This window comes from Lissotriton vulgaris, chromosome 2_1, assembly GCF_964263255.1.
Source record: "Lissotriton vulgaris chromosome 2_1, aLisVul1.2, whole genome shotgun sequence".
NCBI classification, from domain to species: domain Eukaryota; kingdom Metazoa; phylum Chordata; class Amphibia; order Caudata; family Salamandridae; genus Lissotriton; species Lissotriton vulgaris.
The window spans coordinates 435,273,698-435,287,693 of NC_141687.1; positions in this window are offsets into that span (position 1 = coordinate 435,273,698).

Sequence of the window (13,996 nt, forward strand, 5' to 3'; positions counted from 1 at the left end):
ACCCTGACAATATCCATGGCCTATCATTGCTGGACCCATAACACTTACATTTATGCTTAGCTCCCAGCACACAGACCCGTTCCAGACACTACAGGCACTGTGCTTGTGAGTTTTTATCAATCTATCACAGACTTAATAAAGCCACACATTCATCCTCCAATGAGCCTATCCTAAACTGCAGCATCCTGCCACCACATGCGGGCCAAAACTTACACATTCATCTTATCCCATCCCACAATATATACATTTCCCATTCTGTAGTCCAATATAAAGTAAAAGAGAGCCACATCCCTAAAAACAGGGATTCACAATAGTTCAGTCTTGATGTGATATATGCCTGGACAATTGTGGTTCTGGTGCAAATTTAACAATTCAAAAGCTTTTAACTTTTAAGGGCGTGTACATATGCCGGGCTATGGATGTTAAGGGGGAAACTCCGTAGGATGTTACTCAACAATGAGTAGTTTAAATATATCGAAATTTTGGGGTGTGTGAGCACTAACAGTTTTACGTTTTTTGGAAAGGGGAGTGTTATGGATTTTATTTTATGTCTCCTTTACCTTGATAACAGCCATTGTAGGAGCGGTTACGGTGGAGAATTGTGCAAGTGATCAAAACCCTAATACAATGTCCTATAAGTACCTAGTTATTACCTTAAATTCAGAGATCCCCCTGTCATTAGGACTGTTGACAAGGGATGCAGTCATAAGTGGTGTGCTGTTGACTTTGCCTCCTATGTGTGAGTTTGATTAGTAGCAATTTAAGTTTGTTCATTGTTAATTGAATCTTACGTTACTAATCCAGAAATGCTGTAGTAGCCAAGGTTTGGGCTCTATATCTGGCATTCATGGACCTTAGCACAGCTTTCAATTGAGTTAAACTCTCATTGTTATGGGTTACCTTGGGGGATTTAGGTCTGAAACTTTAACTAATTAATTTCCTTGGAGCCCTTCATCAAGATCTTACTGCTTTCTTTTGTTACAACTCTTGCCGGAGAATGTTCGGACTCCTTCTATCTGGAAAGAGGTGTGAGGCAGGGCTGCATGCTTGCACCAATTTTGTTTTTGTTATATATTCACAAGTTGCATTATTATCTTATGCTGAATGGTTGTGATTTTCCAAAAATTAAGAATTCCCCAGTGAGAGCACATTCATATGCTTATGATGCCATTCTAATCGTTCGGACTCCTGCTGGTCTTAAAAAGCAAATTGATAATGTGTGCCCTTTATGGATAACACTGAGTTGGAAACACATTTTTCCAAGAAACATTATTTGGCAGTGGGAAAGCAATCGTCAAAGATTAGACCCATTTTTATTAAGGGAAGGCGGTTCGAAAGGATCTAAAGCGTTCCTTATCTGGTATTACACTTGACTCACAATGTAATTGGAGACCCTGCCCGGCATACAGGATCAATAGATTTTCAGGCTGCCAAGAGTATTGGCTCTAAGCCTATTTCGACAATGATGGAAATATATAATCATAATTCTCTGCCTGTGTTCACATACAGGGCACCTATTTGGGGCCATGGCCCAATCGACTGTCTAAAAGTTGAAGAAAACAGGTTCTGTAAGAAACCAATGAGGTTACCGCCCTGCAGTTCTCTCTTTATTATACAGAAAGAGTTGGGGCTCACTTAGGTTGCGGAAGATGTTAGGTTGGCTCCACTAAGGGTCTGGCTATCGATCTCAACCAATCATAAGGCCTGTCATAAAAGGGAGATTATTGAGGACTCTTTGAACTGTGCCTATAGTCCTAATGTACAATGTTTGGATTATGCCAGAAAGTTGACTGAAGTTTATTTAGACTGGATTTGTTCTGTGCACCAGAGAAAATAACCAACAGATATGGGTGAAGGAAAGTTATTGGGGGGAAAAGGAAGAGGGAGAGAGAGTGTGCAGAGATATTGAAACCTTCAGTTTGGGGATTTGTAATAATTAACAATAATCCGTCATAAATGGGTCGCACCTTCATTGGGTAAATAATGTTTGGGAGAGAACTTTATTGATGAGATTTTGAACCTGCCATATTAGGTCCCTCTTATCTTTCCCTTTGGGACAATATGATACTTCATCTATTCTAGCTTGTTCTTGTGATGAGTTTTCAACTCCATTTAAACAGCAAGGTTTTATTCAATGTAGACCAGCTCTTTATGTTCTACAGTCACGCCCAAATGCAGCAGTTTGCTGCACGGTAGGTAGTTTTTTTCAAAGCAGCTTTCTGCTACAGCAAAATTATAATGGTCTGATATTTTGTTAAATGTCCATTATTTCCTGTTTATGTCTTGTATATTTTAAATGTATGGTCATTTATGATGAGTTTTTAATTATATGAGTTGTACATTTTTTTATCAGTTTGCTCTATCTATTGTGCTTTAGTGGCAATTTTTGAATGGCCTAATAAAGCTTGATTGATTGTCCTTTAGAAATGCGGTAGAAACATGTTTCTCAAAACAAAGATTGATAGTGAATATAAGTTCCAAGTTACATGCAGCAGACACATGCTATTGTACTTAAAATTAGAATAGACCCTCAAACTGTGCAGTGTGGCATGTTGGCAACTGGGAGAAATCACCCTTTCTTTCCAGGATCCAGTCAAGCGTCCAGTCCTTCACAGGTCACGTAGTTCCTATCTTCTGCTGAGGCAGTGGAGTCAAACAATTCCTAACAAAACTCTTGCCATCTCATCACATCCTACACTTTTGCTTGTTTAGAGTATCTTACAATCTCTCTTTCCTCTTCCTTGCCAAGTGAAACATCACAGTCTCGTCTCAACCCCTTGTCATCTAACAGTTTCTGTATTGAACTAGGCCTTTTACCGGAACTCAGTTCACATCCACCCTCTTCTTGTAGTGGGAGTCATTACCTTTCATACTAGCATCTATCAACAAGAACCCCAACTATCTGAAACGCTTACTGGTCCATCAATTACACATCTGCATAAAACACATATTCCAACTCTATTGCACCACCTTCCTCCTTCATTCACTTCTCAATTCATGCCCACATATTTTGACATTCAGATCCTGCCTTCATAGCTCCCACCTCCTCACTGATAAATCACCAACTGGATGCAAATCAACATTTATTTCATTTTCCCTATAGTTTTCTCAAATTAATCAGGACTGTTCTCCACCATGCAGTTCAAATTCATAAGTCCTCTTTAATGAGATCATGCATTTAGTATTCAGGGCTTTACATCCCCAGTATGTTCCTGATTCCACAGCTGCCTGACCACTTGAAGCTTGTAATCCCCAACAAGGTGCAGAAAACGTTAAAAATCACACTCTCTCCCAAAACAGATCAGACCTGCCCTGTTAGTAGCACTAGACTAGGCAAAGCATATCTACTACAACCTATTATCTCGCTCATTCACATCCAACTGCAACTGCTTAAAGCTGCTGGGATTGAGGGGGGCATGAGCACTTATTTTGTAACATAAGCAAGAGGCCCCCCATTTTTATTTTAAAACAACACATGTCCACACCAAATTGAGTTCCCTTCTAGATATAACCTACCACTCTTAGTCCCTCCCTCTCTCCCCACTATCCTCTCACTCTTTCTCTTCAACTTCACTCTTTGCACCTAATACTTCATCTAACTACTGGTAGGATTTCCTTTAGCATAAAAACATTAGGCATAACCAACATCATCAGAAGTGCACTATAGTAAGTACTAGTAGAGTGTACACATTAGAAACATCATGCCAACAGTAGGCATACCACCATTACTGCAGATCACCTTTACAGCACTGTACCTAGGGGGCATCCCAGATAATTGATTACCATTACAGTTTTAAGTTTCAATACTTTATTCGACAGCATTGTCATAAAAGCATGTTTCCCTAAGCTAAACAGAATAAATACTACGCAAAAATTTTAAGATCAACATAAAATACATATTAAATACCATCAAATTACAAAGTGCTGGCGAATATTTCAGTTTATAAAATTCATACGTTATAAAATCCGAGTCCCAGTACAAAGTCCTTGACGATTGGATTTATCCTTATAATTACATTTTCCATTTTACATAATTAATTACAGTTTAAAGTGCACATGCGTATTATCCAGGCCCACCCCAAGTATTTGGCTACGGTGATAGCAAGATTGGGGGCACAATTTGATCCTAATATTCTTAGTGCCTCTAGATATTTCCTTATCCCCAAATTCCTACATACCGGTTTTAGCCATCTACTTCTCGGGCAGCATATAATGGGCAGGCAAACAGGAAATGTGGGATGTCCTCAACATGTACTTTACAATAGAAGCATGTGTTTACATTGCATGGGGACCATTTGACAGTGAAAGCATTAAGGGGTAGGGAGCCAATTCTAAACTGAAAATACAGCTTCCTATCTAGGGGTTTAGAAATCAAGTCCCAGTACTGTTCGCATTTAGGGGTTATTTTAGAATCCAAGAACTGGGATGCCAACATGGAGGGTTGGTTGCAAGTCAAAACAGTATTATATATCATGTCCCAATACATTTTTTTCAATGATGCCTTAGATGGGAAGGCATGGGGTCTACTGCAGTCCACAAGTGATCTAGGTGCAATTTTTGGAGCAAGTTCCTAATTTCTTTAAGCCAGGGTATTTTATGAAACCGATCAGAGCTAATAATGTCCGTGAGAGAAGATGCGTAGTGGCCCAATTCAGGAGTAGTCTTTATGCGCCTCCAATATAGAAGGGGACGCAGTCTGGCCATGTCCTCGATCTTTTTCCTCCCAAGATCGTATTGGAGCGGGATCGATGGAGTGCTCTGCGGGACACTAATCATTCGACGAAAGAATTTGTTTTCTGCAATGAATACATTAGGCATAACCAACATCATCAGAAGTGCACTATAATAAGTACTAGTATAGTGTACACATTAGAAACATCATGCCAACAGTAGGCATACCACCATTACTGCAGATCACCTTTACAGCACTGTACCTAGGGGGCATCCCAGATAATTGATTACCATTACTATGAGTGGCACCCGCGCTCCTGCTACCCATCAAACAGCACTTGTATTCCCATGCTCCAGGCCCAACGTCAAAGTTTACCCTGAGCTATCAAAAACACAGTAATGCCCCCAGGTAGGTGGGTGTCAGAAAGGGGCAGGAATGGATCAACCCACTTGGAGGGGTAACCTCACAGGAACCCCCAAGTATGCCCTTGTCACCCTGTTTTGTCAAGGCAGCTGCCCACTACCATACGGGGTAGCTGCTGCTGCACCGGGCAAGCAGGGTGATGGTTACCCGGCTCCTCACCTGGTATCTCACCGGTCCAGCCCCAGTACGCAGACTGACCCGCACTCCCAGCAAGTCGGACTCCTCAAGGTGTCCTGGACCATCTGCTGGGTCGAACAGCATAGCTGCTGCACCCTTTGTGGTTTAGCTCCTCGGGCGACCTGGACGCTTCCGTCGTCTCCACGCTGCAGGCAGACTCTAGCCCTGGCCACCATGGGCCAGATTAATTCCTCCTCTGGTGCAGGGCTTTCCTTACTGGTGAGGCACAGTAGGTTTCTCTTGCGGCTCCCTCATTGCTACAGCAACCGTCTGGGGGTGCTGCATCCAGACTCCAGATACAGTGGCAGCTTTTTGCTCAGGCCCGATTCCTCTGTAGTGTGATTGCACTCACCTGCGCCTGCCACACTTTAGAGAGAGAGCCCACGTCTCAGGCTCTGACAACAAATTCAGCCCCCACTATGCACTTCTGAGCGGGGGACAACAAAGTGCTCCATATGCTTTACGGCACACCTGGGGCTCAGGCAACCAAACCCCAGCATGCCCCAAACCCTGGTTCAGGGCCTAGAGCCCAAAGAAACAAAGCACTCGAGTCTGCCCAGACCAGGGACACAGCAGCACTCCTGGAGGTGCACAGGGGACAAGCTAGCAGGGCGCAGCAAGGCAAGGCATCACAAGGGTCTCAAAACAAAGTGGTAGTCGTTCTCTCAGTCCAATAGGCAGTAGATCAGCCCCCAGAATAGTCCAGTCCCAAGGCGGTTCCTCCAGGCTGTCTAGCACCCTGACGGTCACACGTCCCTGCAGTGTCTTCTCTTCTTCAAGGGGCCACAGACTCTGTACTTATAATACTAATGTCTTTGTTATGTTTATCAGGAACCAATCTGGGAAGACCTTGGAATGTGCTCTTCTTTCTGCTAGACACGCAGAGGCAGCTGGATTTCAACAATCCCCAGAAACCATCCGACGAACACTGAACCAGAGACACCAGTGCTCATCCGATAATCTCAAGGGAAGGGGGTGTGGAAACAAACAATAAACTAAAATAAATAGTTAAAATAAAAAGCTAAAATAAGGAAAGAAACAACTGGTGTGTGTTCATGCTGCTGGAGAAGCAAACTTTGGGTCACAGAACAATCTGGGACATTTGTTCTAAAGCTAGGAATGAGTATGGAGACCAGCTCCTGCAGCAGTAATAAAAGACATCAAAAAGAACACAAATAAACAATTACTTAAATCATGCATAAACTACTGCATTGGGTCACGATAAAAGAGGTCTTTTAGAATGATTAGAATAAATCAGAACTGCACTCACACCATATGGTGCCAAAAATAAAGACACACTCTTGCAATATTGCGCCAAAGATAAATACACACTCACACAATTTTGTGCCAACGAGGATTCCACATAAACACATCATACATTATTATTTCAATGAGATTAAACATAATCTGCATACTTCAGCTGATATAAGTCAAAGGCTTGAGATCGTTACCAAGACCTTCTTTCAGCAAGAAAAAAAGACACTTAACAGGGTAACTATAAAAACTGCAATAATAATATACACTTCTATTAGCAAGAACTATGCATGAATTACATAAATGATATAAGGAGGAAATGATCAAAATCCAGTCAAAGTAGCTTAAAGTAAGCTGAGTGGGAACAAGAGGGAACTGTGAAATAGGAAACGAAGTCAGGAAGTCTCTGACTGCGAAGAGTTTCATGCGCTGTTACCCAAGATATCCCCGATATCCAGAAATGAGTCGGGTGTCAAAACAATGAAATTCTACTGAGCACAAGAGTGAAATGTAGCCCAAAAAGGATTTAGACATATCTGCGAGCAGAAGCAGCTAGGATGAAACAGAATTCATCCAACCAGCATGTACAGAGAAGAGCCGTCACGCCGTAGGATCTTCAACAGGAAACTCAGTGCTTTAGCCTGGGTGAGGGTTAAATACCTATCACCAGGATGAAGAGTTATGTAGGCTGCTGAGTCATGGAGGTTGCTGAGTCATGGAGACTTGTTGAGTCATGAAGGTTGCTGAGTTATGGAGGTTGCTGAGCTACAGAGGCTGCTGAGTCTTAGAGGTTGCTGAGTCATAGAGGTTGATGAGTCATGGAGGCTGCTGAGTCGTGGAGGTTGCTGAGTCGTGGAGGTTGCTGAGTCACGGAGGCTATATTGAGTCACGGAGACTACAGAGTCATGAAGACTGCAGAGTCATGGAGGTGGCTGAGTCGCGCTCTGATGTTGCCTGGTAAACAAAGATTAGGAAAACACCACCACATACCAGAGCAGAGAATGAAAGAAATATAAGTTAGCTTTTCTTACTCAGGGAACACAGGGAGTGAAAGAGGGGACGAGCGGAGGACGAGAGGCATGTGTTGAGAACCTGCTAGGGGTCCCCACCCAACAGGCAGTTTTCCTAGGTAGGATGTAATTGAGTGAAATGCACCTAGCGCCCTAGGGCTCACCCTGATTAGTTCCCCCACTAATGGTGGAGTGCGGAAGGGGGTGGGCAGTCCGAGGGATCCTGACAGTACCCCCTTCCAAGGCCCGGTGACAGGGCTAGGTTTGTGGGGGATACGCTGATGGAAAATATGGAACAGTCGGGGAGCAATGACATGAGATATTGGCTCCAAGGTGCATTCCTGTTGGTCATACCCCTTCCAAGCTACCAGGTAATATAAAGTGCCCCTTGTTTGTGAGAATCTAAAATAGAACTTCCTTCATGTTCTATGTGATCCTCCACACTTACTGGAAGTGGTGGAGCTAGGTAAGGAGTGTAGGATCAGTGGGTCTTAAAAGGGACACATGAAAGGTAAGGTGAATATTTAAGTGAGCCGGTAAAGCCAGGCGTACTGTTGATTTCTGATATAGTTTTAGAATGGGGAATGGACCAATGTTTCTTGGTTAAAATTTACGTGGCCCTTTTAAGCATAAGTGTTTGGTGGATATAGGAGATAATCGTCTCTTTCTGTCCACGTACTGTTTGTACAATAGTTTTGCACCTGTCACGTTCTTTTTTAATTCTTCAAGAGCCTGATGTTGTAAGGTGTGTTTTTGAGCTAAAGGTTTAGGAGAGAGTGCATGCTGTGTTAGTAATGGGGAAGATCTAGGGTGATACCCATACAGAGCATAGAAATGTGAGAAGCTTCTAAATCTCTTTACTACATTGTTATGGGCGAATTCTGCTAACCAAAGGTGATTGACCCATTGCTCTTGTTCGGTAACATAATTGCGTAATAATTGTTCAATCTCTTGGTTGCTTCTTTCCGTTTGCCCATCAGATTGCGGGTGACAGGCGGAAGAGAGGTCCACCGACATGTTAAGTAATTTGCAAAATGCTCCTCAGAAGTACAAAATAAATTGCGTCTCACGGTCGGAAATGATACGTGATGGTAAACCATGGAGCCGTACTATGTGTTGTAAAAACTGATTTGCTAGATAGGGGCATCAGGTATCCCTTTAGTTGGGAAGCAATGACACATTTAACTAACAGGTCGACTACCACCACAATCAATGTAAATCCTTGGTCTTGAGGTAGATCAACTATTAAATCTATAGATACTGAATACCAAGGTGAAGGAGGTATTGGAATAGGATTAAGCAACCCTGCAAGTTTTTTTCATGGTTATTTCGTTTGTGCGCAAGTGTCCCATGTTTTCATGCACTGATGGCAATCAAAACGCATGTTCGTCCACCAATAATAACTTTGTAGTAATTCAAGTGTTTTCGTGATTCCATGATGACCAGAAAGTTGAGAGTCTTGGCGCCACCCCAAGGCTTCGTTTTGAAGAGCTGGTGTGGGTAGATATAAGTGTTTTTGATGGTAAAATATTTCCTCTACCACTTCTCTGTCGGGGTGTTCCTGTATCCATTTTTCTTGATCAAACTGAGCAGAGGCTTGTTGAATTTGTTCCAACCTTGAAACATCTGTGATGTTGATGTTGTTCACAAAGTTTGTTTTATCCAATAAAAACGGAGGTTCATTCCGTTCTCCCGCCTCTCAATTGGGTCGGGAAAGAGCGTCAGACTTTCCATTCTTTTGCCCAGGTCAAAATATGATCACAAAGGAGAAATCTGCAAAAAGCAACGACCAGCATAATTGCCGGGGCGTGAGCGCTTTTACTGATTTCATGAACTGTAAGTTCCTGTGGCCCATGTATACAGTGAATGGATGTTTTGTGCCCATAAGATAATGTCTCCACTCCTGAAAAGCAGCCTTGACAGCCAATACTTAATATAAATCTTTTCAACCTCAGCATGTTTTCGGGAGTAAAAAGCCACTTAGTGGAGCTGCCCTATGTCTGGGTGTCTTTGAGATAATATAGAACCTGGAGCAATATTCGAAGCATCAGCTTCTGGATAGAAGGGTTGGTTTAAGTCAGGATGCAAAAGAATAGGTGCAGATGTAAAGGCCTCTTTGAGATGTTGAAAAGCCTGCTCCGCTTCCGGGCTACACCAGAATTTTTGACCTTTGTGAAGGAGAGTGGTGATGGGGGCAACCACTTTTGAGAAGTCTGTGATGAAGCGCCGATAGAAATTGGTGAAGCCAAGAAAGCGTTGGATAACTTTCACGCAACTAACTGGGTGCAGGCCATTGGAGGACGGCTTGTACCATGGCGGAATCCATAGCCAAACCTTCAGGTGAAAAAACAAATCCCAAAAAGTGCACTGTAGTGACATGAAAGGCACATTTTTCCATCTTGGCGAATAGTTGTATTTTACGTAATGCCTGAAATACTTTTTGCACATGTTCAATATGATCGGAAAGAGAGGGGGAAAAAATCAAAATGTCATCAATGTACACTAGTACAAAAATAGCCCAAAACTCCTGTAGAACGCTGTTCACCAATGCTGGAAGACTGTCAGGGCATTGCATAGACCAAAATTGGTGAAGATGGTGGCGGATTGTACTTGATCCATCATGGAAGCGATGAGTGGTAAGGGGTATTAGTTCTTAATGGTCACCTGGTTTAAGGCTTGACAGTCGATGCAATGACGGAAGTCCCATTCCATCTTGGGGATAAAGAAAAGGGGAGAGGAGGCCGGTGATTTAATTTGGTGCATAAATCCATTACCCAGATATTTGTCTAGGTATATTTTTAAGAAGCCGTTCTCCTTTTCCATCAAGGAGTAAATATGGCTACATGCAACCCACGCCCCTGGTTCTAGATCGATTTGACAGTCAAGTTCCCGATGAGGGGGAAGAGTTTCTGCTTTTTATTCATTGAAAACATTGGCAAAGTCTTGCTATTCATTTGGCAGACTAGTAAGGGTTGTGGCGATTACTTGCTTTTGAGATAATAACGAGGTGGTGGTACAGGGTGCAGAAACTTGACCCATACAAAACTTAGAGCAGTACTCGGACAGAAAGGTGATGGTCAGCTTACACCAGCCTATGGTGGGGTTATGTTTTACGAGTCATGGGATGCCTAAAATAACACCGTACTGGGGGGCCTCTATTAAATCCAGTTGGCACTGTTCTTTATGCCAAGTGATTGGTTCCATTACCAAGTAGTTAGTGCTATGGGAAAGGGGCCCAGAGGATAACTGGGAACCGTCAACAGCACAGACTTGTTCAGTGAAGTTTTTTCTTGTCACAGGAATTTGGTGAGGGTGAGCAAATCCCCAATCACAGAAGTTTTATGTGGCCCCTGCATCGATCATGAATAGCACATTCTGGAGGTGAAAATTGGGTCCAGATAAAGATACATTTAAAGTGGTCATGGATGGTGGCAATCTGGTTGGTGTTGGCCCCTGTACCATTTCAGAATTTTGGTGTTTTCCAATCTTTCTTAGGTTTCTTGGTGCAGTCTTTCACAAAGTGACCACTTAGACCACAATACAGGCAAAGGTTGTTGCTCTGTCTTTTCTCCTTTTCGGTCCTGGAAAGGGTAGGTCAAACCAAGCCGATCTTCATGGGTTCACCGCTATCCATTATTGCATTGCGGAATAGTCTGGAGACAGTACGGGGCAACTGTAGGGGTACTCTGTTTTCAACACGTTTCTTCTCCCCTCGTCGTTCCGCCAACCCATGGTCTAATTGAAGACCCAGGTTTATGAGTGCATCACAGTCTCAAGGGCAGTTGACCACCTGAGCCAGCATATCTTTCAGTTCATCACGCAATCCTCTGTAGAATAATGATGCTCTTTTGTGTTCTAGCCAGTGGGCCTCTACCACCAGTCTGTTCAATTGTGCGAGGTAAGCAAGGAGATATCTATTGCCTTGGCATCGGTTCAGTAGTATGTTGTCTACTCTCTGTGTGGAGGGTTGTCGGTCGAAAATGCGCCTGAGATCCTGCTCAAAGCGCTCAAAGGACTATCAGCTAGATGCATTAAGCGAAATACAGTTCGCAAAGGGGCATATTCTCATAATCTGCCCCTCTGCGACTGGTATTTATGCATTTGGGATGCATCATCCCAAATGCATAAATCGCTATTTGCGATTGCATTTAAGGAATATCAAATTGAAATTCCTTAAATGCAATGCATGAATGTAAAATAGCTGCCGATTTCGCTGATAGGGGTAGCTATTTACAGTGAAATCAAACTTCATGTTAAATAGCAAAAACTGTGAAAAATGCACTAAAGTGCATCTTTCAAAGTTGTATGTTACACACACACATGTCCTTCCGACGAACACTAAACCAGAGACACTAGTGCCCATCCGATAATCTCAATGGAAGGGGGTTTGGGAACAAATAATAAACTAAAATAAATAGTTAAAATAAGAAGCTCAAATAAGGAAAGAAACAACTGGTGAGCGTTTGTGCCCGTGGAAAAGCAAACTATGGGACACAGAACAATCTGGGACATCTATTCTAAAGATAGGAATACATATGGAGACCAGCTCAGGCAACCAAACCTTAGCCTGGTTGATGAGAAACCATTCCCAGGATGCTTGTTTCCGGGCCAGGGAAGACATGGCTTGGCAGTTCGGGCTGGACTGTTCTCATAATGCACAGGGTCAGACTGATTTGCATAAGGCCATGTCTGAACTGGGGTGGCAGAGCAAGCTAAAGAATTATGATGGATTAAACCCAGATCAGTTGACTGGGGAGAGTGCTTGCAATGTTCAACACTCTGTCCATCATCCCCTTTGGTTTTGCTTTGTTCACCCTAAGTTGGCAGGGTATGCCCAGACGTGGGTCCCTTGCTCACTTTGCCACTGGATTCAAGCTAGCCTGGCTGCTGACTGCTGATTAGCCAGAAACCGGTCCCAGGATGCTTGTTTCCGGTCCAGAGAATACTTGGCTTGGCAGTTCGTGCTGGACTGTTCTCATGAGGCACAGGGTCAGACTGATTTGCATATGGCCATGTCTTAACTGGGGCGGCGGAGTGAGCGAAAGAATGATGATGGATTAAACCCAGATCAGTTGACTGGGGGTGAATGCTTGCAATGTTCAACACTCCATCCATAATCCCCTTTGGTTTTGCTTTGTTTGCCCTAAGTCGACAGGGTATGCCCAGACATGGGTCCCTTGCTCACTTTGCTACTGGATTGAAGCGAGCCTGGCTGATGACAGCTGATTAGCCAGAAAGCAATCCCGGGATGCTTGCTTACGGTCCAGGGAAGACATGGCTTGGCAGTTCGGACTGGACTGTTCCCATGAGGCACAGGGTCAGACTGATTTGCATATGGCCATGACTGAACTGGGATGGCGGAGTGAGCTAAAGAATGTTGATGGATTACACCCAGATCAGTTGACTGGGGATGAGTGCTGGCAATGTTCAATAATACTCCTACAGTACAGCCCCTCCACGTCCTTTATCAATGCCTCCAGCATGGCCACCTTGTGGCGCAGGGTTGTCACCTCAGATTGGCAGGAGTGTAGGGAACCCTCGTCACTAAATAACCCAGTCTCGTGATCTACTACTTTGTTAGCCATGAATGCAAGCTCTGGCATTGTCAAGGAAGGCCTGATGAATCCACAGGAGTCGACGCTTAGTCCCAACGCCCCTCTGCCTCAGAAGCCACCCGACACTGCAATGTCAAGGTAACCCCTAAAACAGAAGGGAAAGGGGAAGTGGATAAAATAACAAAAGAGAAGAGAGACTGCCCTCGAGTGATGGAGTACACTCGTCGTATTGGTCTTCTGGAATCACCTGTGAGGAAACCCTATTTAATTTCATGCAATTTGTTTAACATTCATAGTCATATTTTACACTATCAAAACGCTTACCCTTGGACCACAGGCAATTGCTTCTCTCTCACTAATTTTCAACTGAACTCGGGTTTTCTATTGACCTACGTGAAACACAGTATCATTAGCTATCAAGAATACTCTACGGGAATTGTTTAACGTGACTCTATGATTTTTCTTAAATAAAGATGTACCTGACAGAGTTGAGGTGTGCTCTGTAACGTAGTCCATAAAAGTAGTATTCCGTAGTTCAACAACATAAATTTTATAGTTCCATGAAGACACAAAATCCCTAGCTATGAGTAAACTATAAGAAAAGAAAAGCTGCTTCCGGCGTATAAGTTCATTCACTTGTTAACGCCTTGAACTGAGGACGCAAGACGCATCAAAAGCAATTCAATACAGTCGTGAATGAGGCTTGAAGATTCTTACTTCTTGTCTCTCGTTGCGCATGTGAATGTTGAATACCTTCGGTTGAAGAAATTGAAGATTTCTCTGGAAAACTCGGAACTCCGGAACTTCACTCTGACTTCGTGGACGATTCCAGTTGAAGTGCGCAGTTCGTTATCAGAACGCGCGCCTCACCTGCAGCATCATTTGTGAGCGAAGAAACACTAGAC